Source organism: Lepisosteus oculatus, chromosome 14, assembly GCF_040954835.1.
Source record: "Lepisosteus oculatus isolate fLepOcu1 chromosome 14, fLepOcu1.hap2, whole genome shotgun sequence".
Taxonomy (NCBI): Eukaryota; Metazoa; Chordata; class Actinopteri; order Semionotiformes; family Lepisosteidae; genus Lepisosteus; species Lepisosteus oculatus.
This window is the reverse complement of record NC_090709.1, coordinates 15,850,130-15,874,696: the sequence shown is the minus strand read 5'-3', so window position 1 is coordinate 15,874,696 and position 24,567 is coordinate 15,850,130. Positions and strand designations below refer to the sequence as shown.

The window sequence follows — 24,567 nt, the reverse complement described above, 5'->3', positions numbered from 1 at the left end:
GAGGATACTGATTCTTTCACCGTAAATCCCCAATTCTTCAACAAGAATCAGTGAAAACCAAACATTTATACACACTTGTATCCTAGCATGAAAGCAATATGATGGAAGCATTTGAGAATCTCCTTCACAGCACAGATGAGAATTTCGATTTCTTCCCCATTGCAGAGCATGTATGGGCACTCCCTCAGTACCCTAGTTTGTAAAACCCCGACTTAAAGGTCGAAGCACTTTTTAATATTCTGGAGTCTCTCATTTGATAGCCAGAAATAAACAAATTTATGTCAGAACTTGAAAAGCTTTCTAAAATTGTTCGGTGCTTCTTATTAAAAGAAATGACAAGAGCAGTCTAAACAGCTCCAGGCTATTAACTGCTTAATATAGTGATCAGCAGTGTGATAACCAGTTTATAAGGCTGAAAATGATCCTGGAAGCACAGCAAACTTCTAACTGCTGCTACTGTTTTGGGTTTTACAACCCAAAACATGTCCTCTGTGTAAGTGAACTGCACCTGAGAACTATTGAACCACACATTGAGTCAATTGCAACAAAGTTTCGAAAGGAGCACACAGCTGCAGACTAGTTAACACGGTTCTATCTAGAGATCATCTCCAGCTCTGAGCTCAATTGCAACGAAAAACCATGTGGAACAAACCTGGAGAGCAGCTGAATTTATGCTCAGGTTTCAGCACTTGTTTTTCTAATTAACACTAACTGCAGGGGTTCAGAATCAAAGCTTTTCAATTATTCTGGTCAGTATGTTAATCTGTAGGATATGAAGTATGTGGTTATATGTAATATCATAATCATTTTTTGTCTGTCCAAGTATATAACTGGATATTGTCGATAATTTAGTTATTTCCAATTAATTATTCCATATATTTTAAAATATTGCAGATCTGGGTAAGTTTGCTCACAAAAGCAAGAAACTTAGAACGGGACTTATACGAAGAGACTTTGTTTATGTTTTTTTTCTTATTCTACATTGACCCGATGGTGTGCTTAAGTCTTCCATAAAACGTCCATAGAAGAGAAGGGTTTTGCTGCATCAACTTCTGGGTTATGGGCCCAGCACGCGTCAGATGCGCCACTCTGCTGTGTGATGAGAGTGTCAACACAACTATTCTTTCTATGCCTTCTAAAAGTATACCTGAGATGAAAAGTTGCAATGGTAAAAGATGTCATATTAAGCACTTGGTGTTCTTTAGTACAGATCTTCACACTGTGCTCTACATAGACATGCCTTCAAGATCGCTGAGAAACAGAGCTCCTGCTTTCCGACACTACTGATTCTTTAATCTTAAATCACCAATTCTTCAACAAGAATCAGCTCATCGAAACCCAAACACATATTCACATTGGTGTCCTAGTCTAATAACATTATGATGTAAGCATTAAAGAATCTGTGTGGTCTCGTGCTATTTTTCTTACCGTAAGAACCATAAAATTGTTTCCCAACTTGTCGGGATCGCAGAGAGTAAATTCAGATTAATCCATTGGGATTGTACTGGATTTGATTGAGATTTTGAAATGTTCCTTGCAAAGTTATTCAATTTTGCTTGAACTTTTAATAAAAAGGTGATCTGAAATGTCTTAGCTTAAAATCTCTAATGTTGCTGTCACTAAACTTGGACGTGATGTCCCAAAGTTGTGCAGTGTGATTTTATTCTTCAAGAATTCTCACTGTGTGGGCCTTTACTGTGACATGAGATTTATTTTACATTATCTACATGGATTATGTATGAGTACATATGATTATGATTAAATATAGTGAAATATAAACATATCAAATGCAGATGAACATTACAGCAAGAAATCATGTTAAAATCTCATAGTAAACCAAGGTTTGAGTTTTACAACTTCAAGCACATAAATTTCATTACAAAAAAGAGCAGGGTGAAGACATTAAACACAAAACAGACACATTAAAATACAGAATCAGGTATTTAAATTGCCACCTGGGCAGAAATGTTACTGGGTGTTAACAGGTGAGAACAGTCCTGTGACTCATCATTCATTCTGACAATGGAGCAGCAGGAGGTGAAACTCTGGACAGAAACTGCAGACAATGGAGCAGCAGGAGGTGAGACTGCAGACAAGGTGAGAAAGAGAGTGAATGAGACAGGAGCAGGTAAAGGTTTATTCCATAGTGAAAAGAAAAGAGACACAATGTTTTGGCTTTGGTGCCTCCTTCATGTATGAGGGGCAGCTGATAAATCAAACAAAAGAACAAAAGACGGTAGTGGAGAGGAGACGAGCAGGAGAGAAAGAGCATCAGCACTCAGGTGGTGTGAAGTCAATGAGACAGCTGGAGAGCTGTTCTCACACTGACAATACCAGCTAACAGCTCTGACCTCTCAGTCACTCTGCTCCTCTGGACAACTGAGACAATGACAGTTTACAACTCCTCTGTCTGTCAGAATGCTGCTGGTTTGTCAGAGAGCTGCAAAATGTTAAATTTGGATAAAAAATGCTTCATTCAAATCAGTCTTTTAGGGACCTTTTTTTCTTATTCCATCAACATTGCAGTCTTTTTTTCTGAAAAAAAAATGAAACAAAGGATTACTATAAATTATAATAAAACCAACCTTTACTATGAATAGAGATATAAAACTATCTATTGTAATCAGAAATATAATTTGTCTAATTAATTAAATCCCATAAAGCCCATAAAACTAATGGATGCACAGAACATGTAGTATGGTGTACTTAGGTTATCAGAAGGCTTTTGACCTACTTTCCATTTCACATTTTCTGTTTAAAAAATATTTTCAATACCTGATCTCTTGGATGTCTTGGAGATATCCAACCAATTGGCAACAGGAATTGTCCACATTACCGTCTATTAGCAGACATTGTTTAGATACTGTATGAATCCATTACATTCAAAGTTTGATCTCTTTATTTCAATACACGTTTAAGTACTGTTATTTATTTCAATACAGGCGAAGGATCTGGAAATATATGAAAATACAACATATATATTTGTATGTGTACATATATGTGTATATTTTACGCACATATATTTGTAAACAATGCTACATTATTTTTCATTGTATATTCAACAAGATCCAACATACTGAAAGTCCTTCACGTGAAGTGCATAGCAACAATCACTATGAAGTGCGTCATGTGGCAGGATGTAGGAGTGATCGCCAGTTCCTGCTTCAGGTGTGAATTAAAACCCTTGCAATAATATAGACCCGTAGGGGCGTAGGAGTTTTAGTGTTTGTCATTTCAGTATCAGCACAGCAATCTCTCTGTATTTGTGATCAACTTTGGTTAAATATGGCAATTTTACTGTTCAATCTGGAAACTGAACTTCGCTCTTTCATGGAGGTTTTGCTCAAATCGATCGTGTATGAAGTTTCACATGTGTTCCGAAACAGGATGTCTGACTCTGAGGATGAGATTGAAAACAAACTCCGCAGCGTCTCCCAGACTCTGGCGAGACGGTCTGTGTTTAAAATCACACAGTGTATGGAAGAAAGTGTCGGGAGTGAAATGGCGCAGCTGAAGAAGGAAAACGAGAGCCTGAAGGTGAGATTGCAGCTGTGGGAGAAGGAGTCGGGAGCAGGAGGAGATCAGGGAGGGACAGATCGTGTTGGACACCCGCTTCCCTGTGAAGTCACTGCAGAAATAAAAGAAGAATTGAACACGAAACTGGAGCTGTCTGGTCAGTGTGGTGACTTGTATGTAGTCAGAGTGTCTGTGTTTAAAACCAGTATCTTTAACTTTCTCACTGGTGAGAATATAGTGGAGAGATACAGAGTGAAGTCGGAAAGTCTTGTGTGATGTAGCAACGGGATTCTTTACTGGAAACTGAACTGTTGGCCGGTTATAAAAATAACTCGTTCATATTCAGCATTTGTTTCTCTAAATCAGTGTGTAATCCGACGTTATTATGATATATATATATATCACGGTATATAATACTGTATTTGTATTATAATATAATTCTTTCACCGAATCAGTGTACAATCCGACGTCATTCGGGAAAATACAAATGTTGTATTTGTATTATAATTATTGTGTTATATCTTTAGATTTTATATTAATATAGATAGGTTTAAACATTCCAGTCCACCAGGGTCTGTCTGTACTAACTCCTTTGGACTATTATGTCAGTCACTTTGTCTGTATTGACCCTTCTCACTCTCAGTGTAGTTTTCATATACTGCAATGTCCAGTCAGTGTGTCTGTATTAACCCCCCCCCCCTCTCTCTCTCTCTCTCTCTCTCTCTCTCTCTCTCTCTCTCTCTCTCTCTCTCTCTCTCTCTCTCTCTCTCTCTCTCTCTCTCTCTCTCTCTCTCTCTCTCTCTCTCTCTCTGTGCAGTGTTCATGTACTGGAGTGTCCAGTCAGTGTGTCTGTATGAACCCCCCTCTCTCTCAGTGCAGTGTTCATGTACTGGAGTGTCCAGTCAGTGTGTCTGTATGAACCCCTCTCTCTCTCAGTGCAGTGTTCATGTACTGGAGTGACCAGTCAGTGTGTGTGTACAAACCCCTCTCTCTCTCAGTACAGTACTGAACTGTTGTTTTCTAATTATGGTGCTGAAAACATCTTTATTTCAGAAACGGGGCTTAGAACACATAATTTAGACTGACTCCATATCATTCAATGACTCAGATAAAAAAAAATGATGAGCTACTGTATTTACATAATCATTACGGAAAAACGTTCGTATCTTACTTGTTTCGTTTTTTTTTAATTTTTGGAACATCTTCCTTATTTTTAACATTCTTGGCCAAACGTGTTTCCAGTGATTTAGGATTTACATACGCAAATAAAATCTGGAAATAACCGTGAAATTGTAAACAGGATAAAAATGGTCGATCAGTCGATGGCTGTATGCATTCTTATGTTTTCCAGCGGTCAGGGGTTTGAGGTGCAGGAGCAAGTGAATATTGGATTGTCTCTGGTGAGGTGCAGTGTATTGGGGTGTTTGAAGTTTGGGGATTCTTCTGTGTTGATTGATCTTGGAGGAGAAGGAGTGTTGTGGATTTGGAAGGAATTAAAAGTACAAACTCTGTTCCCTGGGTTTTTCTCATGGTGTTTTTGTGCTGAATGTCTGGCCAGTGTTGTCTGCTCTTACTGTTGAGTACCAGCACTGCAAGGTCCACTGTTCTCTTCCTGACCTCTTTGGATTAAGCACAAAGCAGAAGGTGTATGAGTCTTCTAGAGATACAGTCATTTCCTCTCAGTTGAATTCACTGCTCTACCCAGTACAGTGGTACAGTAGAGCCGGAGCCTATCCCAGCATGCAAGTGGCACAGTGTGGGATACACCATGGACGGGATACCAGTTTATCACAGAAAATTGGTGACACCAGCTGTTACGAATAGGGGGTTTTGAAATTAGAGGAACAACCTGAAATGGCCCAGAGGGTGAATCAACAATTAAACGAAATGACTATAACCCCTATATAACTGAGCAATAATAAGATTGAGAAGCACTTGTGTTCTTTGTGCTGACACAGAAAGAGGCAGAAGTAAGACACTGGGCTAACAAATATTTATTAACAGTGACAATACACACACTAATCTACACACACAATAAACATACAGCATGCAAGTTACCCAATCTATAAAGAAGGTGTTGCTAAGTATTCAGCTCTTAAATAACTCCTACAAAGACCTAAAGAAGAGATCAACTGCCTTGCTGCCTGTAAATGTTTGTAAATGTTACCTGCAGTTAAATCTCTCTTCAAAGCTTAACCCTGATGTTACCAGATTAATGGCAATTTATCTGCTTATTCTCAGAATCCACCCACTAATCAGGAGAAGGTGTTTCTAACCAATTCACCTCAATGTTATTTTACTAAATTTGATATTTGTGGGTTATTTTAGAATCTATGCTCTCTGCTTTCTAAAGAATCAGGTTCAGATCATTTGTGTGTTTGGGTCTTTGCTTTTGTTGGGGGTCTTGCCTTTTTATTGTCGTGTCCAGACTGGGTCCGACCTGTATCCTGCAGTTGCAAGGAGCAACATAAGCAATCTCACCATCTCACCCTGCCACTCAAACAGATCTGACTATCAGATGGCCAGTTTTTCAATGAGCATCTCAATCTAGATCTCAATCTGTTTAATCAAACTCCTTATTGCCCTTTCTGAAACCTCACTGTACCCGAACACTGTACCTAATTCTGCTGCCTCCTCCTACTGTGTAGCTTTTTTTCCCTCTGTAAAGAGCTTTGAAAAGCCCCTTTTAAAGGTGCTATATAGAATAAAGTTTTTTATTTATTATTATGATTCAATCCGCTGTTGTTAATAAGTGTCACTCACTCGTGTTAGCGTTATCTTCAGTAAAGTGTATTCAGAACAACCCTTTTCCCCTCTTATCATATCAAGTAATGAATTAGTGGAAAATCATCCCCGATCTCATTTTCTCCCACTGGTTATCTCTGTGCCTTTTTGCCTTTTTTCCCCTCTTTGGTTTTTTTTTTCTGAATCACCATCTTACCTCTTTCTGATCCACCTGGGAGCCTCTCTGTAATTAAACAGTTCTGTATCAGACTGTCTCCCTCTGAATTCACTTTCTAAACCATTCACTGCTTCTAGAGTTCAACCATAAACAGCACACTGGGGACTGTGCTTGGGCTTTGACCAATCAACATGCTGTTTTCACATTTAAACCTTGACGTGGTTATTAAGAATTTGCTGGTCGATGCTGATTGTTGCTGTCAATAGAGGTGTATGATACCAACAAATGTAATGCGTGCTTAGAAAAGTTGTTAATTCTGAGTGTTACTTTTCTGTGTACTTGTTTGCAGTGTTAATTTAGTTTCCAGTTTTTGATTTAGTCATAGTCTTAGTCAAGTCAAGTGTCTGTCATAGTCACCTTCTAGTCATCCATTTTTAATTTAGGAACAAGTAATAGGTTTATTTCATGCTGAACAAAAGAAGAAAGAAAACACAACATTTCGGCTGTGGAGCCTTCTTCAGGTGTGGGACTTAGAGCTTAGAGTGTAGACTTAGAGTGTCTGTATTAATCCTTCTCTCTGGTTGCAGTGTTAATGTGCTGTATTATCCAGTCGCAGTGCCTGTGTTAAGCCCTCTCTCAATGCAGTGTTAATGTGTCTGTATTCACCCTTCTCTGTCAGTGCAGACTTTATGTCCTGTAGTGTCCAGTCAGTGTCTGTATTAACCCCTCTCTCCGTGCAGTGGTAATATGATCTAAGTTTCAGTTTGTCCATGTCTGTATAAGCCCCCTGTCTCAGTCTAGTGTTAATGTACTGTAGTGTCCAGTCAATCAATGTGTCTGTATTCACCTCTCTCTCTCAGTACAGTGTTAATGTCCTGTAGTGTCCAGTCAGTGTCAGTATTAACCCCCCTCTCTCAGTGCAGTGTTAAAGTACTGTAGTGTCCAGGCAGTATGTATCTATTAACCCCTCTCTAAGAGCAATGTTAATGTGCTGTAGTGTCCAGTCAGTATGTATCTATTAACCCCTCTTTCTCAGTGCAGTGTTAATGTACTGTTATGTCCAGTCAGTGTGTCTGTATTAATCCCTCTCTCAGTGCAGTGTTAATGTGCTGTAGTGTCCAGTCAGTGTGTCTGTATTAACCCCTCTCTCTCTCTCAGTGCACTGTTAATGTAAATGTAATGTAATTGTGATATTATTACAGTAGACTTACTTTTTACATGGTAGTTATGTTTCTGACAGAGCTAAATCAGAACACGCCCTTATACCCACTTATTCCACTATGTTAAAACAACCCAAATTGATTGTGAGTGTACTAGTATACATGTGTGTAGTTTAAGGCTTTTAAGATCACATGGCCTCAGCTTTCACTACTGAAGAAAGAGACAAGATGTAAAAAGGGTTAATAACTTAAGTCAGTTCTGCCTGAAAATTAGACTTCTAAGCAACAGGGGTTTATGGCAGGAAAGGGGGTTAACTGATAAGGATTCCAGATGCGAGCAAGGAACCCCCTGGGGGCATAATCTTAAACTGACCATTTGGCCAGGGTCTCTTAACTGGCCAAATACCATGACCCCCCCCCCCCCCCCTTACCATAACACCGATTGACGTCCGAAGCAGCAAGGAAGGACTATATAACCTAAAAGTTTGTACCGGCACATGGAACAATACTTCGGTTTTGTTGTTTCTTGCGGGAAACAAGACTTCGGCTTTATTGTTCCTTGCATGCAATAAACTAATCTGTTTTACTTCATCTCGGGATCCAGAACCTTATTCTTTCTGTTACAACACTACTATGCTGATGATACTCAAACATACATCCATACCAAACCTGACGCTGATGTGGCTGTCTCTATTCTATTAATTTGCATCCCCGATATAAAAACTTGGGTGACTCAAAATTTCCTTCCTTTAACTGTGACAAGACTGAAGTCATGCTTATTGGCACCACCCATCAACTTTGTACAACCAATGTGTAACCCTATCTGTAGATGGTCTTGTACTTGAGCTTCAGTCTAAATTGAAAAACTTGGGGATGATATTTGACGTTCGACCCACATGTGCAGCATGTTGTCAGAACATCTTTCATTCACCTCATAAATATTGCTCGACTATGCCCTGTGTTATCACTAACTTTGACTGAAAATTTTTGTCTTCTCCCAAATTGACTACTGTAACGCTCTACTCTCTGGGGTTTCTAAATCCACATTGAACAAACTGCAGTATGTCTAAAATTCAGCAGCCAGAATCCTGACCAGGTCTAGTACAAATGATCACATTACTCCTATCCCGGAGTCCTTGCACTGACTTCCTGTCAAGTTTCATATCGGCTTAAAAATCCTCCTGCTCACCTATAAGACTCTCCATGTCTTGTCTTGGCTTGGCTTGACACCTCCATGCTGGTCTGATATTATCACCCTACTCCCTACCTTGCAATCTTCGCTCTTCTAATTCTGTTCTCCTATCTGTCCCCCAAGGCTGTCTACATTGTATGGGTGACAGGGCCTTCTAATTTTATGCCCCAAGCTCTGGAACTCTCTCCCCAAGGATATCAGAGAGTCACCTTCTCTAAACTCCAAATCCAGACTCAAAAACATTTTCTTCAGAAGAGCCTTTATTTAACTGTTCTGTACCCCTCTGTTCCTACTTTACTTAGTACCACTGTCTACTGTCTCCTCTAACTGTGTATTCTCGTCATGCTAAGTTTGTGTATTTTTTGTTGTTGGCATTCTGTAAAATGCTTTGAGAAGCCACCTCTAAAGGTATAAAACTATAAAATAAAGTTTATTCTTATAAAGGTCTTGTCTTGTGTTTACAGATTCAGAGGCCAGTGCTCTTATTGAAGCTGGGGAAAGGGCTCCTCTTGAACTGCAGCACAGTGTGGAGATGCACAGGCTGATGCAGGAAACAGAGGTCACTGCCGCAGAAGGGAAAGAGGCACTGGACTCTGTGCCCATGATGAAGACAGAGCCTGAGAGTGAGACACCTGGGCTCTTAGTATGTGATGATTTTACAGAGAATATTAATAATCTGGACACAATCAATATTACACAAGGCTGTAATGAACTGGGCTGCATCTCTATACAAGAGCACAGTGAAAAACTGGATGTTTTAAATCTTACAGAGCAGGACATGGAGCCCAAGTTGATTGACCCTGCAGAGCAGCAGACTGATGTACCTGGTGAAGAGAACAGTACTGAGTCACAGCACACTGAGAAGAGTCAGTACAGGGAGGAGCAACAGCAGCTCCTACAGGGCTTGATAATAATTAGGCCTTGTTCTGTTCAAGTGGAGAGACTGTCATTGCAGAGTCTCAAACAATCATATGATCCCTTAGTATCTGATGACTTTACACACAGGTTTAATAATCTGGTTACTGAGAAAATCGTTGAAAGTTTTAATGAACTGGAGAGTATGTCTGTTCTTGGGCAAAGAGAGGATCAACTGAATGAACTGGACGGTTTTAGCCTCAGAGAGCTGGAGAAGGAGCCCCAGATGATTCACAGTGCTGTGCAGCACACTGAGGGACATAATGATGAAAACAAATCTCAGTTTCATCACACAGAGCAAGGCCATTCCATGGAGCATTTGCAGAATAAGAGACCCCAGCACGATCAGGGGATGAAGAAGAATCACTCAAGGCCTTGCTCAGATGGAGTGGACAAACTGCCATTATGGCACAGGGAGAAGCAGCGTTTCTGTCAGTCTAGCATTTCAAAACCCTATCAGCACCTTCACACAGGAGAGAGACCGTTCAGCTGTAGTCAGTGTGGGAAGAGTTTTAGTCAGTCAAGCCACTTAAAAACCCACCAGCGCATTCACACAGGAGAGAGACCTTTCAGCTGTAGTCAGTGTGGGAAGAGTTTTAGTCACTCGCACCTCTTAAAACGACATCAGCACATTCACACAGGAGAGAGACCATTCAGCTGCAGTGAGTGTGGGAAGAGTTTTAGTCAGTCAAGTAACTTAATTACCCACCAGCGCATTCACACAGGAGAGAGACCGTTCAGCTGCAGTCAGTGTGGGAAGAGTTTTAGTAAGTCAAGTCACTTAAAAACCCACCAGCGCATTCACACAGGAGAGAGACCGTTCAGCTGCAATCAGTGTGGGAAGAGTTTTAGTAAGTCAAGTCACTTAAAAACCCACCAGCGCATTCACACAGGAGAGAGACCGTTCAGCTGCAATCAGTGTGGGAAGAGTTTTAGTCAGTCAAGTAGCTTAAAAACCCACCAGCGCATTCACACAGGAGAGAGACCGTTCAGCTGCAATCAGTGTGGGAAGAGTTTTAGTCTGAAAAGCCACTTACAGTCACACCAGCGCATTCACACAGGAGAGAGACCTTTCAGCTGTAGTCAATGTGGGAAGAGTTTTAGTCACTCAAGTAGCTTAATAGTCCACCAGCGCATTCACACAGGACAGAGACCGTTGTAGCTTGAGTTTGCTGCTCCTTTGCCAGTCTCTCTCTCCCTCGTCTCAAGTGGTGCTGGACACAGAGAGGCCATTCCATTTGGTTCACATTTAAGGTGTTTTTCTAGCTGATAGAGTGTTCTGATAAGGAACAATTCCCAAAGCTGAGACACATCAACCACCCTAATTAATGGTCATCTCTGGTGCCTCATTGTCTGGGAGATTCCAAGGGAGAGTCTCATCCCAAGTGGTTTACACCCAAGGATGAGTGCATGGTTACTCATCCTCACACTGGGCACCAATAAATGTAGGCATCCTCTCACGAGGCACCAATAAATGTAGGGGTTTGTGCATTTACTGGGCCAATTGTTAATTGTTGCAGTAAGTCACAAAATGATTCTCGAATGCCCATGGAGCTTTCAACCAATGAGCGACCATAGTACCTCCAGGTAAAACTCCAGCTCCTCCTGGACATCCTCAGACTCAGCTCAGACAGTCACGTAAACGCCAATGTGTCCGAGTGTCAGGACTTTTCCTTGTTCTAAGAGTCAAGAACGGAGGTTGCCCGCCCATAACCAAAGGATCCACCCGAGGTTAGCCCAGCAGCAAGCCTCGTGAACCCACCGCGAACGCTCACCTGATCAACGAGTGAACTACGGTCGGAGCTGTGGACAGCTGAATATCAGTATTCAGGACTAGCGCTACATCAGGAACGAACCGGTCTTCTTCCTGTCTAAAGAGTGCGACTTGCTCGGATCTGTAGTCACTTTTCTGTGTGCAATCTCTCCTTTGTTTCAGCCAACACTAACTAGCCGGTCTTCAGAGAGCATCAGCAGCGCACAGCAGCAGAAATCTCTCTTCTTCTTCTTCTCTCAAGTCGAACCAGCACTGCCTGGCACCGGCTGAGCCAGAGAGGGCCAGAGAGCACCGATTGGACGCAGCAACAGCCTGCTACTGCTTCTTTGCGTCTGCGGGAGATCTGAACCCCCACAGAGCAGACGAGTATTCAACATTCTGCATTACAGCTCGAGAATTCAATTGTTACCTCAACCTGAGTTGATATCAATTTAATTCCTATGAGTCATGTACTTGCTTTTGAGTATCTAATGTACAAGTTGTAACAAAGTTCATTTACAAAACGGTCTAAATGAATGATATATGGAATGTATGTCCATCTTGGTTTGTAACTCTTTGTGATTGAATACATACCTTTTGTATTCTGCTAACCCTCACTATAAGATCTATGCACATTTTATGTAATAATAAATGTACTCTCGTGTATTAGTATCCATGTGTATGTGCGTTGCTGAGTTATCCTGCTGGGTCGGTCTTCTAATAACCATCAAAGAATCATTTTGTGACTTACTGCTACAATTAATAATTGTCCTGGTAAATGCACAAGACACCTACATTTATTGGTGCCTCGTGAGAGGATGCCTTTTAAGTTCCTCCAGTCAGGACAGTAGGCTCTACTGTACACAGAGAGGGGTGGGGGTGTGGATTAAGCCGATACCCTGGCTTCTCTCCAGACACAGCTGTGTGAGCTCCTCAAGTCAGGACAGGAGGCTCTGCTGTACACAGAGGGGGGTGGTAGGAGGGAACAAGCTGATACCCTGGCTTCTTTCCAGACGCAGCTGGATGGGCTCCTCTATTCAGGACAGGAGGCTCTACTGTACACAGAGAAGTACCGGGGTGTGGATCAAGCTGGTACTTTGGCATCTCTTCAGACACAGCTGGATGAGGTCCTCCAGTCAGGACAGGAGGTTCTACTGTAAACAGAGAGGGGCGGGAGAAGGGAACAAGCTGATACCTGTTTGTCCTTATCCAGTGCAGGACAAGCCAACACAAGGGAGCACATTTGTGAACATCCAGCCACGCATTGATTTCGAAAGAAGCTCCTTTCCAAAGAATTGCAAATGAACGATCCCGCTCAGGGGACACGGAACCCCCGCCAAACAGCTTCAAGTAGCGTGTCAGGTGCCATTGCTTTAGCTTATGGCCACACCACCCTGAACATGTCTGATCTTAGAAGCTAAGCAGGGTCAGGTCTGATTAGTACTTGGATGGGAGACCACCTGGGAATACCAGGTGCTGTAAGCTCTTGCTCTCTCAGCCAGCAGAGGTCGCCATTGGTGCCGTAGGCTTTGGGAGGAAACCCTGAAGTATGGACATTTAACACTTACAAGAAAAGTGATCTATAGCCTCATTTTTGAGATGTTTTGTGTGTGACTCATACATATAAAAAAAAAGTTTGTAAAACGAATATCGAAGCTGCCTCTAAATCTGCAAATGAAGATCAGTCAATAAACCACTTGTTTATGTATAACTATACATATATTCACTTATTACTGATTTCATTAATTGAGCACGGATGCAATAGAGGTACAGCCATTCACTGTTTGACATGTCTGTACTGGTACAGAACCTATCAATCAGAAAACGGGTGAAACTGTCTTTAGAATTAGCATACAGTACCGAGGCCCCCCATGACCAAATAAAGGCTAATCTCGATAATCATCCTAAATAATGCAAACTACAGCAAAAAGACTCACTTTGAAAAGGGAATGAATGTCCGGAAGGAGTAGTGTAACCAGCTTGAATTGCTTCTCTGGACCTATAAGTAAAAGAAACAGAGAACTAGTAGCGTCATCGATTCCTTTCAAACTGGGACCCTTTAGCAAGCACATGATTCGTGGTGTCGTAAATCTTCTGTATCTGATGTTGGACCAAGCACATCAGGGGAGAGTGCGAACGCAGTCCCCCACAACCACAAGCATCTTGAGATACTGTCCTATGCCCTCTATTTCCCACAGATTTTCTGCTTTCGTGCAAACACGTCAGGAGGAAGTTTGTCAGGAGAGATGCCGTATATAACGAAAGCAGCGGTCAGGGAAAATTGGGGCGAGAGAACTTGCAACCAGTGTTCAAACTGGGCCCAGAAGGTCTTAGCAAAAAAGCAGGACCACAGGAGATGGGTCACAGTCTCCTCCTCACCGCAGCCCACCCAAACGCAGCGAGGGCTGGGGGTGAGGCCCTACGGTACAAGAAAGTTCGCACCGGTAAGCACTGGTGGATGACATTTCAGGCTACGTCTCTGTGAATGTTGCACAGAAACTTAGAGAAGTGTTTCCACACCTTCCTTGTTTGGGCTGATGTTAAAATGCTCACATGGGTCTGCCTATTCTTCTGGGGTGCAATGAAATCTTCCAGTTTTTGGACGCTGACATCTCGGAGGGGAATATGGCCAATTGGGTGAGATCTTACAAAACTTTTAACTGTCCCATAAATTGCAGGGCATGTGTCAGAGAGTGTGACATCCAGCTTGGGTCTGACACCCCACACTCTGAACACCTCCCTACCTACCCAGAGCCTGGCAAAATAAGTCCAGGTACTCTCCAGGCGCTGTTGCAAAGCCTCTCAGCACAGAGGCCAGGAAAATGCACAGCAGCTTCATAGCAATATCTGGGACTGACTTCCCCCCTGAGAGTAGCGGCCTGTACATTATTTCTCTTCTGAGTCTTTCCTGCTTCCCACCCCATAGAAATTGAAACATCAATCTCCTCAGCACCGCCGCAACACGGTGTGGGATTGGGAAGGTAGAAGCCAGAAAATTCAAGACAGGCAAGAGCTCGGTTTTGATGACCAGCACCTTCCCTGTCATGGTGAGGTCTCGGTCCTTCCATTGCATCAGTTTTTTGTTTAAGATTGGCAATTTGTTCTGCCAATTTACTGTTCCCATCTCTTCTCCAAAATACACCTTAATTCTGTTCTCTTGCAGGCTGAGATCATGTCCTTCTTTTGGCTCCCTCCAGTTCTGATAAAAAATCTCACTCTTAGATTTGTTAATTTTTGCAGAGGAAGCCAAAGAGAAACGATCACAGCACTGCAGAGCTCTGCTAATTGAGGCATTGTCAGAGAGGATCAGGGTGACGTCATCCATGTATAGAGATGTGTTTACCTCTCCTCCCCCACTTCCAGGCACTGGTATCCCATTAATGGCCTGATCCTGGCGCAAGGCACAGGCTAAGGGCTCCATAGCCAAAACGAATAACAAGGGGGATAATGGGCAGCCCTGCCTCACCCCTGAACAGACTTCAAAGGGGCGTGATCTATTGCCATTAACCATTACTCTGCTGTTGCTAACTGTGTACAGCAGGTTAATCCACTTTCTCATGATGGGGCCAAACTTCATGTGCTCAAGTACCGATATTAAGTACTGCCGGTTTAGGCGGTCAAAGGCCTTTTCTAGGTCTACACCTAAAATGCACAGAGGGAGGGAGCGATCCTCTGAGTACAGACAGACATCCCTCAACAAGACCAGGTTGTCGCTCATCAGGCGTCCTGCTATCCCACAAGTCTGTTCTTTCCCTACCAGTGAGGCCACTACATTTTGTAGGCGCAGGAAAAGGGCTTTGGACAGGATCTTAGTGTCCACGCCTAACAGGCTGAGGGGTCTCCAGTTCTTTATGTCATTCTTTGCTCCTTTCTTAAACAAGAGAGAGATAGTGCCTTCTCTTAAGGAGTCAGGCAGCAATTCTGTCTTATAGCTTTCCTCGAATAGGAGCAGTAGCGGATCCTGAAGCAGATCCCAAAAGGTGCAATAAAATTCTTAAGGGAGCCCGTCAGCACCCGGAGTTTTTCCCTTCTGTAAGCTCTCCATAGCCTGTCTCAGCTCTTCTACTGTCAAAACCCTCTCAAGTACTTCCCTATCTTCTTCACTCAAAACGTTTTCTAGCTTTGAGGTAAAAAAATGAATTTCTTCATCCTTTACCTCTGTAGTGCTGTACAGTCTTGAGTAGAAGGCCTCGGTGCAGGAGAGGATAGCACTCGGCTCTGTTCTCTCTCGTCCCTCCTCATCAACTACACTTTCCATGACAGACTTGGAGCCTACCACTTTCCTGAAAAAGAAGCGAGTACACTTCTCATTTTCTTCCAAGAACTGCACTCTGCTTCTTAACAGCACTCCTCGACTACTTTCTTCGGCTATGCTCCGGATGTCCTTTTTTAAAAGGGTGATATCCTCAAGCACATCGAAGCCACTGTGCAGCATCGTGTAGAGACGCTGCAGCTGCCTGTTTCCTGGCTAGCACTCCTCTCCGTCTGGCAGCAGGCTTCCTTCCCTCAGCCATGAAAAAGGCCCTTGTCTTCACCTTCACCTCCTCCCACCACTCTCCTACTGACCCATACAGAAACTGCAAGGACAGCCACTTTGATGGTTTCTCCTTGTAGCGGGATACTACCCCCTCGTTCTCTAGCAGCTTTGTGTTGAGTTTCCAGAGGCCTGGGCCAAAGACAGTCCCGCCCTGGAGTTCCACTCTACACCCTAAAGCCTGATGATCTGAGAAGAAGACAGGCTGAAGAGTGACCCCAACAACTTTCACTCTCTCCGAGACAAAGCAATAGTCAATTCTGGAACTGATATTCCTCCCTGACCATGTATATCCTGCTGTTGTGGGATATATAGATCTATATGTGTCAGAGAGTTTAAAGTCTAGAACTAAGTTTTGCAGGGCCAGTGAGCTGGAATCCAATTTTATCGGAAAGCTAGACTGCCTATCTGTGTGCTCTAAGATACAATTAAAATCCCCTCCCACTATCACGTCTGTGCTACATAACAATAGGGGAGAGAGTGCCTTGAGTAGCTCCACCCTTCCTCCCACGTCAGTAGGACAATACACATTGATTAGATGCAGGTTAATGGTCCCCCATTCAACATCCACACACAGCAACCTGCCATCTATGACCCTCTGAATACTTTTCAATTTGAATGCCCATCCTTTGAAAAGAATGGCCATGCCAGAGGCTCTGTTGTTATTGTCCCCTGTCCAAACAGAAGGCCCTTTATCCCACCTATCTTCAAAGCTTTTGAACCTCTCTTGATAGGCTAATGCACACTCCTGCAACATGAACACATCCCCCTCTCTCTGCTGGAGGTAATCAAAGACAGACTGGCATTTAACTCTGTCATTGATACCTCTGGTGTTAAGAGAAATTATGTTTAGAGCCATATTACATAAGAAGGTGGAACCAGTCTTTACAAAACACATTTCTCTTCTGTCTCACCTGTTACCTTCTCTTTTTCTTTTTCTTCTTACCAATTTCCTGCCAGCCATCCTCTGAATGAGCCTTCATCAGGGCGGCAGCAGTAGAAGCGTTCACGGAGTCCATTTCAAGGAAGGGGGTAGAGGGAGGGGTGGAGGGGTTCCAGCTGTCCCCATCGCCATGCTCTCCTTCCTCCTCGCTCGGGGAGAAAACAGAGTCATTTTTCCTTTTCCTCAAGTCCAGCTCCTGGGAGCACTGAGGGGAAAGGGGTGCAGCCGATGCACCAGTCTCCTCTTCCCCCTCACCCACCAGCTGTTGCAGATCCTCCGTGATGGACTGGATGGAGGAGAGGAGGGCATCTGTAGCACTTGCAGAGTCTGAGAATAGCAGCTCTGCTGAATCCTGGGTATCCTCGCTGGACCCGCTCCACCGGGGGGCCCCACACTGGCCCTCGTTCTGAGGAGCAGGAGTGGGGGAGGGGTCCTCGCTGTTCTCGGGGGTTTTCAAACCCTCGTTCTTGTCTGGTGCAGTCTGCGGTTGTAGGGGCGTAGTGCTTTTCTCTTCCACCGGCCCTGGAGCCACAGCAGGACTGATCCTGGCTGGAGGCTGAAAGCCTTTGTCCAACAAGGGTTCTTTGTTTGACTTGTTGTTTGCTTTGGCTTTTCGGGCCGGTTTGGCTGAAACAAGCACTGCCTCATCCTTTCTCATTTTGAGTTTATTGGCGTAGGCGTGAGGGCAGTTCTTAAAAACGTGTCCTTCCGAGCCACATAAATTGCACTTTGGCAGCATTGAACTGTCAGAGGCTAAATGTCCCTGTTTGCCACAGGTCTTGCAGCATTTCACAGTGCAGGACGATGCCAGGAGTCCCACAGCACCACAGCGCCGACACACCTTTGGTTGTCCCACATAAAAAACATAGCCATTGCAGGCGCCCAGCCGGATTGTAGAGGGCAGGTGCCTTAAGCCTCCATTTACATTGTCCGGTAGCAAGCGAACCTCGAATTTCCTTGCTCCTGTTTTTATACCGTCAACATCTCTAACCTCAGTTCCATGGTGGACGGTGCAGTACTGGTTAAGCCAGGTGTGAATGTCCTCCGTCTTTGCCAGTTCCGAGAACATAATAACATGCACCGTTTTCCTCTCTCTCTGTGTCAGAGGCTGCAAGTTGATCTTCTCAAGGGCAGGAACTTTCCCTCTTTTTACCTCAAACACATCCACACATTGTTCAAACAGAGAATAGGTAGCAAAAACAATCTCAAATGCTTTCTGACCTGGGAGAGCGAAGATGAAATCCAAGTGCCGAGGTTCCTTCTGCAACACTTTTCTGCTGAACTGCATACGGTCCATGAAGAGGTCATCCAAAAGCTCAAAACGCACAGCATTCTTGCGGGATCCAAAGGTTGCCATTTCGAAAACTGAAAAACAAACACTGCTTCCACAAAACAAGAAAACAATCCAACTACTCCACCTACAGGCTGATCAAGGTACCACCCCTGCCAGGTAAGTATGAGCTGTACAAGCCCCTGCAAGCGGCCCGCACCCACAGCACAAAGCGCGCAGCCTACGCCTGCTCCTCCCCCCGCACACCACCGCCTCCTGCTGGGCCCACTCTTTCGCACACTCACACGCCACACTAACACTCAAAAGGGTGGGCAAAATGAGAAAACGAGCGCGCCGTTTCCTACACATCTGCAGACCTCCTTGAATGTCTGGCGCTGGGCATGCCCCGCTCTCCTCCACCTTATCTTATCACGTGTGACCACCGACAATGGCCACAATGCCGGGGAATGGCACCTGTAAAGTGTTAATTGGGGCACAGGAACAGCCCGTCTCGTCTCGGGGGCCGGCTTCAAAGACAATACAGCAAACACAGCGGGGCGGGGGAATTCAGGTACATTCAGCTCCGGCGGGAATGAGTCATTTGTTGGTCTTTTCAAGTGCTGGGAGCCGAGTAATCCTTCGCTTGTATCGTTTCTCCCCGGTGACTAGATCACTAGATCTGACTGGGACCAGTAGGGAGCGCTCACCCTGCGGTCTGTGTGGCTTTCTTATGCCCCAGCATCCTGATGGCGACACTCTGCTGCACAAACAGGCGCCGTCCTTCGGGGGAGGCATAAAACCGAGGTTCTGACCCTCCTTGGCCATTAAGAAATCCGAGGGCGTCTCTCAAAAAGAGACTCCGGGGGTGTCTCTCTGGTGTTAGTGTTCCCCTTTACCAATCAGTCGGGGTCTCCTCCTAATCCCCGTCTCATATGTAACAATCAATGACGAGGCCCCCCTGTCCCGCGATATTGTATTTGTCTCCTGGCCGCTGGCTGGCGCCGTGAGATTTAGTACTCGCGCAAGAGACCGGGGGCAGAGCGCGAACGCGGTTCCCCGCCCCCCACAAAGTGTGCGCTCCAGGTTCCCTCTCGGGGCTCTGCAACACAGCGGAAAGGCAGCGAGAAGGAGCCTCTTGCTCTGACGCCGCAAGGCCACAAGAGGGCGGAGGCGCCGCGCGCCCGGCCGATGTGTTGGACTGGTGCGCTTTATGTGCTGAAATAAACATGCGACAGCCCAGAAATGTTTTCAGAGTGCTGTGCACTGGAGGTTTTTGTCTTGTGAAGACTTGCCTTGTGCTCCTCCGTGCAGTTTGTTTGTTCTCCTCCAGTACGGGACAAGCCAACACAAGGGAGCACATTCGCCAACATCCAGGTACATAATGCGATTTGGAAAGAGGCTCCTTTCCAAAGAGTTGCACACGAACGATCCTTCAGTCCCGCTCGGGGGGCACAGAGCCCCAGCCACACACAGCTTCAAGTAGCGAGTTAGGCGCCAAGGCTTTTGCTTGCGGCCACACCACCCTGAATGTGCCCAATCTCTTCTGATCTTGGAAGCTAAGCAGGGTTGGGCCTGAATAGTACTTGGATGGGAGACTTCCTGGGAATACCAGGTGCTGCAAGCTTTTGCTCTCTCGGCCAGCAGGGGTCGCCGTTGGTGCCGTAGGATTTGGGAAGAAAACCTGGAGGATGGAAAGGTGATCTATAGCCTCATCTCTAGAGATGTTTTGTTGCTATGGCATGTGTGTGACCCATATAAAAAAAAAACCCGTTTGTAAAACGAATATCGAAGCTGCCTCTAAATCTGCAAATGAAGAAGAGTCGATAAACCACTTGTTTATCGTATAACTATACATATATTCATTTATTACTGATTTCATTCATTGAGCACAGATACAATAGAGGTACAGCAATTCACTGTTTGACATGTCTGCACTGGTACAGAACCTAGCAATCAGAAAAGGGGTGAAACTGTCTTTAGAATTAGCATACAGTACCGAGGCCCCCATGACCAAATAAATTGGCCTTAATAATGCAGACTACAGCAAAACGACTGACTTTGAAAAGGGAATGAATGTCCGGAAGGAGTAGTGTAACCAGCTTGAAATGCTTCTCCGGACCTCTAACTAAAAGAAACTGGGAACCAGCAGTGGCTTTCGAACTGGGATCCTATCGCAGCACGTGGTGTCATAACTCTTCCGTATCCGATATTGGACCAAGCACATCAGGGGAGAGCGCGAACGCAGTCCCCCACTACCAGAAATTATGCAGTCGAGATTCCCACATTTGGGGAATTCACAGGGGTCAGCACAGCCGGAGTGCAATGGCCGAGCCTCGCCCTGGGTGAATCGATTTTTTAAGAACTTTATTTTCTTTTCACAAAAAAATACAGGACATCACAAATTAGAAAGCTTTACATTAATATACATACTTAAAACAGTATATATGATCACATCTCATTACATTTTGACACGGTACCAGTTACATAGCAACAATTTCTTTTTTTCTGGTGTAAATCACATTCTTTACTTAAACATGATAATGTTTTTCACAGTTTCTTGAGATATTGACCTATGCTCTCTATTTCCCACAGATTTTCTGCTTCCTCCCTCCTTTCTCTCCACAGATCTCTGAGGTAATAGTTCTCTTGGGTGATGAACAGGGCCAGGCTACCTGCTGCCTTGACTGGGACCTCGATGCCTTTGAACAGCCCCATGTTCCTCACTCTCCACAGGGCGTCTTTCCCACTGTTCACCACGGCCCAGATCCTGTCAAACAAGTCAGGAGGAAGTTTGACAGGAGAGATGCCGTTGTAGCGGCAATGCTTGTTAATAAGACAGAATTAAGCGGTGGTATGCTGTCCTAAATGAGGCCCCATCTCACCTTCCATCTCTGTGGTGCAGCCACAGAGAAAGTATTCATGCAGGCTGATTTAAGATGTTTTCTTTTGATAAGGGACAGCTCCCAGATGGGGATGCACTTAGCTAAGCCTGGCTATCATGATCAATGGTCATCCATTGGCGCCTATCTGTCTAGGGAGTGCCAAATGGACATCTGGACTGCATTCCAAAGTGTTAAGAGTAAGTGACTCATATCTCACGCAGGGCGTGGTAATACCACGTGGGTCTCGAATGCCCGCCAAACTCTCAACCAATCAGCACACACCTGTGTCTTGGTCAAAAAGTGAGCGCAAGCTCAGATCGGGGCTCTCCTTGGCCATTGTCGCACATCCTCAGAGACAATCATGTGACAACTGCTGTTGTCTGCAAAGGGACTTGAACTTTGTTATAAGCGCAAGGCCGAGGATCCCGTACGTACTCAGAATTCAGAAAGCTTTTAAGCGCAGGAGGCGCCCTATCCCCGCTCGCTCGCTCACTCCCCTGTTCACACGTGCAGTGCGGCTTGTCCGTCTGTTTATTTGTCAGCTTTGGCGAGACACGGGTGCTTGTGTATTAGCGTGAGCGTTTTTTATTCTGATCAGGAACAGTTTTACAAGTCCGCAAAGGAACGAGGAAAGGTTTATCGCCAGCTGAAAAGAGACACAGCGCTTCGGCTGTGGAGACTTGTTCGGCTGGCGTTCGGAGAGTCGCGTTTTTCAGAATTGTATTGAGATCGTTTTCCACAGAGCTCAGATGTCAAAGCACAGCAGCAGCTCTCCACAGCGATCCTCTATAGCGCCCTTTCTCCCGCAGCTCCGTCCTCATTGGAAGGAAGCAAGAGTGAAAGGCTGAAGTGAAATAGAGCGGGGACGAAGGCAGTGAAGAGAGAGAACGTGGGAAGAAGAGAAAAACGCAAGGGAAAAAAAGCAGCGTCGTAAAAGAGGTGACGGAGCTGTCCTCTCAATAAGAAGGGTGCCAGCGAGCCTTGCTCTCGCTTACGGCCACACCCCCTTGAGCACGCCTGATCTCGTCTGATCTCGGAAGCTAAACAGGGATGGGCCTGGTTAGTACTTGGAGACCGCCTGGGAATACCAGGTGCTGCAAGCTTTTAAGCGCAGGAGGCGCCCTATCCCCGCTCGCTCGCTCATTCCCCTGTTCACACGTGCAGTGCGGCTTGTCCGTCTGTTTATTTGTCAGCTTTGGCGAGAGACGGGTGCTTGTGTATTAGCGTGAGCGTTTTTTATTCTGATCAGGAACAGTTTTACAAGTCCGCAAAGGATCGAGGAAAGGTTTGTCGCCAGCTGAAAAGAGACACAGCACTTCGGCTGTGGAGACTTGTTCGGCTGGCGTTCGGAGAGTCGCGTTTTTCAGAATTGTATTGAGATCGTTTTCCACAGAGCTCAGATGTCAAAGCACAGCAGCAGCTCTCCACAGCGATCCTCTATAGCGCCCTTTCTCCCGCAGCTCCGTCCTCATTGGAAGGAAGCAAGAGTGAAAGGCTGAAGTGAAATAGAGCGGGGACGAAGGCAATGAAGAGAGAGAACGTGGGAAGAAGAGAAAAACGCAAGGGAAAAAAAGCAGCGTCGTAAAAGAGGTGACGGAGCTGTCCTCTCAATAAGAAGGGTGCCAGCGAGCCTCGCTCTCGCTTACGGCCACACCCCCTTGAGCACGCCTGATCTCGTCTGATCTCGGAAGCTAAACAGGGATGGGCCTGGTTAGTACTTGGAGACCGCCTGGGAATACCAGGTGCTGTAACCTTTTAAGCGCAGGAGGCGCCCTATCCCCGCTCGCTCGCTCAGTCCCCTGTTCACACGTGCAGTGCGGCTTGTCCGTCTGTTTATTTGTCAGCTTTGGCGAGACACGGGTGCTTGTGTATTAGCGTGAGCGTTTTTTATTCTGATCAGGAAGAGTTTTACGAGTCCGCAAAGGATCGAGGAAAGGTTTATCGCCAGCTGAAAAGAGACACAGCGCTTCGGCTGTGGAGACTTGTTCGGCTGGCGTTCGGAGAGTCGCGTTTTTCAGAATTGTATTGAGATCGTTTTCCACAGAGCTCAGATGTCAAAGCACAGCAGCAGCTCTCCACAGCGATCCTCTATAGCGCCCTTTCTCCCGCAGCTCCGTCCTCATTGGAAGGAAGCAAGAGTGAAAGGCTGAAGTGAAATAGAGCGAGGACGAAGGCAGTGAAGAGAGAGAACGTGGGAAGAAGAGAAAAACGCAAGGGAAAAAAAGCAGCGTCGTAAAAGAGGTGACGGAGCTGTCCTCTCAATAAGAAGGGTGCCAGCGAGCCTTGCTCTCGCTTATGGCCACACCCCCTTGAGCACGCCTGATCTCGTCTGATCTCGGAAGCTAAACAGGGATGGGCCTGGTTAGTACTTGGATGGGAGACCGCCTGGGAATACCAGGTGCTGTAAGCTTTTAAGTGCAGGAGGCGCCCTATCCCCGCTCGCTCGCTCATTCCCCTGTTCACACGTGCAGTGCGGCTTGTCCGTCTGTTTATTTGTCAGCTTTGGCGAGACACGGGTGCTTGTGTATTAGCGTGAGCGTCTTTTATTCTGATCAGGAACAGTTTTACAAGTCCGCAAAGGATCGAGGAAAGGTTTATCGCCAGCTGAAAAGAGACACAGCGCTTCGGCTGTGGAGACTTGTTCGGCTGGTGTTCGGAGAGTCGCGTTTTTCAGAATTGTATTGAGATCGTTTTCCACAGAGCTCAGATGTCAAAGCACAGCAGCAGCTCTCCACAGCGATCCTCTATAGCGCCCTTTCTCCCGCAGCTCCGTCCTCATTGGAAGGAAGCAAGAGTGAAAGGCTGAAGTGAAATAGAGCGGGGACGAAGGCAGTGAAGAGAGAGAACGTGGGAAGAAGAGAAAAACGCAAGGGAAAAAAAGCAGCGTCGTAAAAGAGGTGATGGAGCTGTCCTCTCAATAAGAAGGGTGCCAGCGAGCCTTGTTCTCGCTTATGGCCACACCCCCTTGAGCACGCCTGATCTCGTCTGATCTCGGAAGCTAAACAGGGATGGGCCTGGTTAGTACTTGGATGGGAGACCGCCTGGGAATACCAGGTGCTGTAAGCTTCTAAGCGCAGGAGGCGCCCTATCCCCGCTCCCTCGCTCATTCCCCTGTTCACACGTGCAGTGCGGCTTGTCCGTCTGTTTATTTGTCAGCTTTGGCGAGACACGGGTGCTTGTGTATTAGCGTGAGCGTTTTTTATTCTGATCAGGAACAGTTTTACAAGTCCGCAAAGGATCGAGGAAAGGTTTATCGCCAGCTGAAAAGAGACACAGAGCTTCGGCTGTGGAGACTTGTTCGGCTGGCGTTCGGAGAGTCGCGTTTTTCAGAATTGTATTGAGATCGTTTTCCACAGAGCTCAGATGTCAAAGCACAGCAGCAGCTCTCCACAGCGATCCTCTATAGCGCCCTTTCTCCCGCTGCTCCGTCCTCATTGGAAGGAAGCAAGAGTGAAAGGCTGAAGTGAAATAGAGCGGGGACGAAGGCAGTGAAGAGAGAG

At 45.4% G+C, this 24,567-nt stretch overlaps 4 non-coding genes and 3 pseudogenes across 4 annotated transcripts; 6 read left to right on the top strand and 1 right to left on the bottom strand.

Annotated features, from left to right (window-relative positions):
- Positions 1-12,814: 12,814 nt before the first annotated feature.
- Positions 12,815-12,923, top strand: LOC138219206 (5S ribosomal RNA; annotated as a pseudogene).
- Positions 12,924-19,690: 6,767 nt separating this feature from the next.
- Positions 19,691-19,809, top strand: LOC138244580 (5S ribosomal RNA). The gene has a single exon (XR_011193195.1). It is a non-coding gene; the product is annotated as a 5S ribosomal RNA (ribosomal RNA).
- Positions 19,810-20,409: 600 nt separating this feature from the next.
- LOC138243573 (U1 spliceosomal RNA) lies at positions 20,410-20,574 on the bottom strand. The gene has a single exon (XR_011192228.1). It is a non-coding gene; the product is annotated as a U1 spliceosomal RNA (small nuclear RNA).
- Positions 20,575-22,056: 1,482 nt separating this feature from the next.
- On the top strand, positions 22,057-22,170 carry LOC138219060 (5S ribosomal RNA; annotated as a pseudogene).
- Positions 22,171-22,707: 537 nt separating this feature from the next.
- Positions 22,708-22,821, top strand: LOC138219086 (5S ribosomal RNA; annotated as a pseudogene).
- A 537-nt stretch (positions 22,822-23,358) lies between these two features.
- On the top strand, positions 23,359-23,477 carry LOC138245117 (5S ribosomal RNA). The gene has a single exon (XR_011193731.1). It is a non-coding gene; the product is annotated as a 5S ribosomal RNA (ribosomal RNA).
- A 537-nt stretch (positions 23,478-24,014) lies between these two features.
- Positions 24,015-24,133, top strand: LOC138245116 (5S ribosomal RNA). The gene has a single exon (XR_011193730.1). It is a non-coding gene; the product is annotated as a 5S ribosomal RNA (ribosomal RNA).
- The last annotated feature ends 434 nt before the right edge of the window (positions 24,134-24,567 follow it).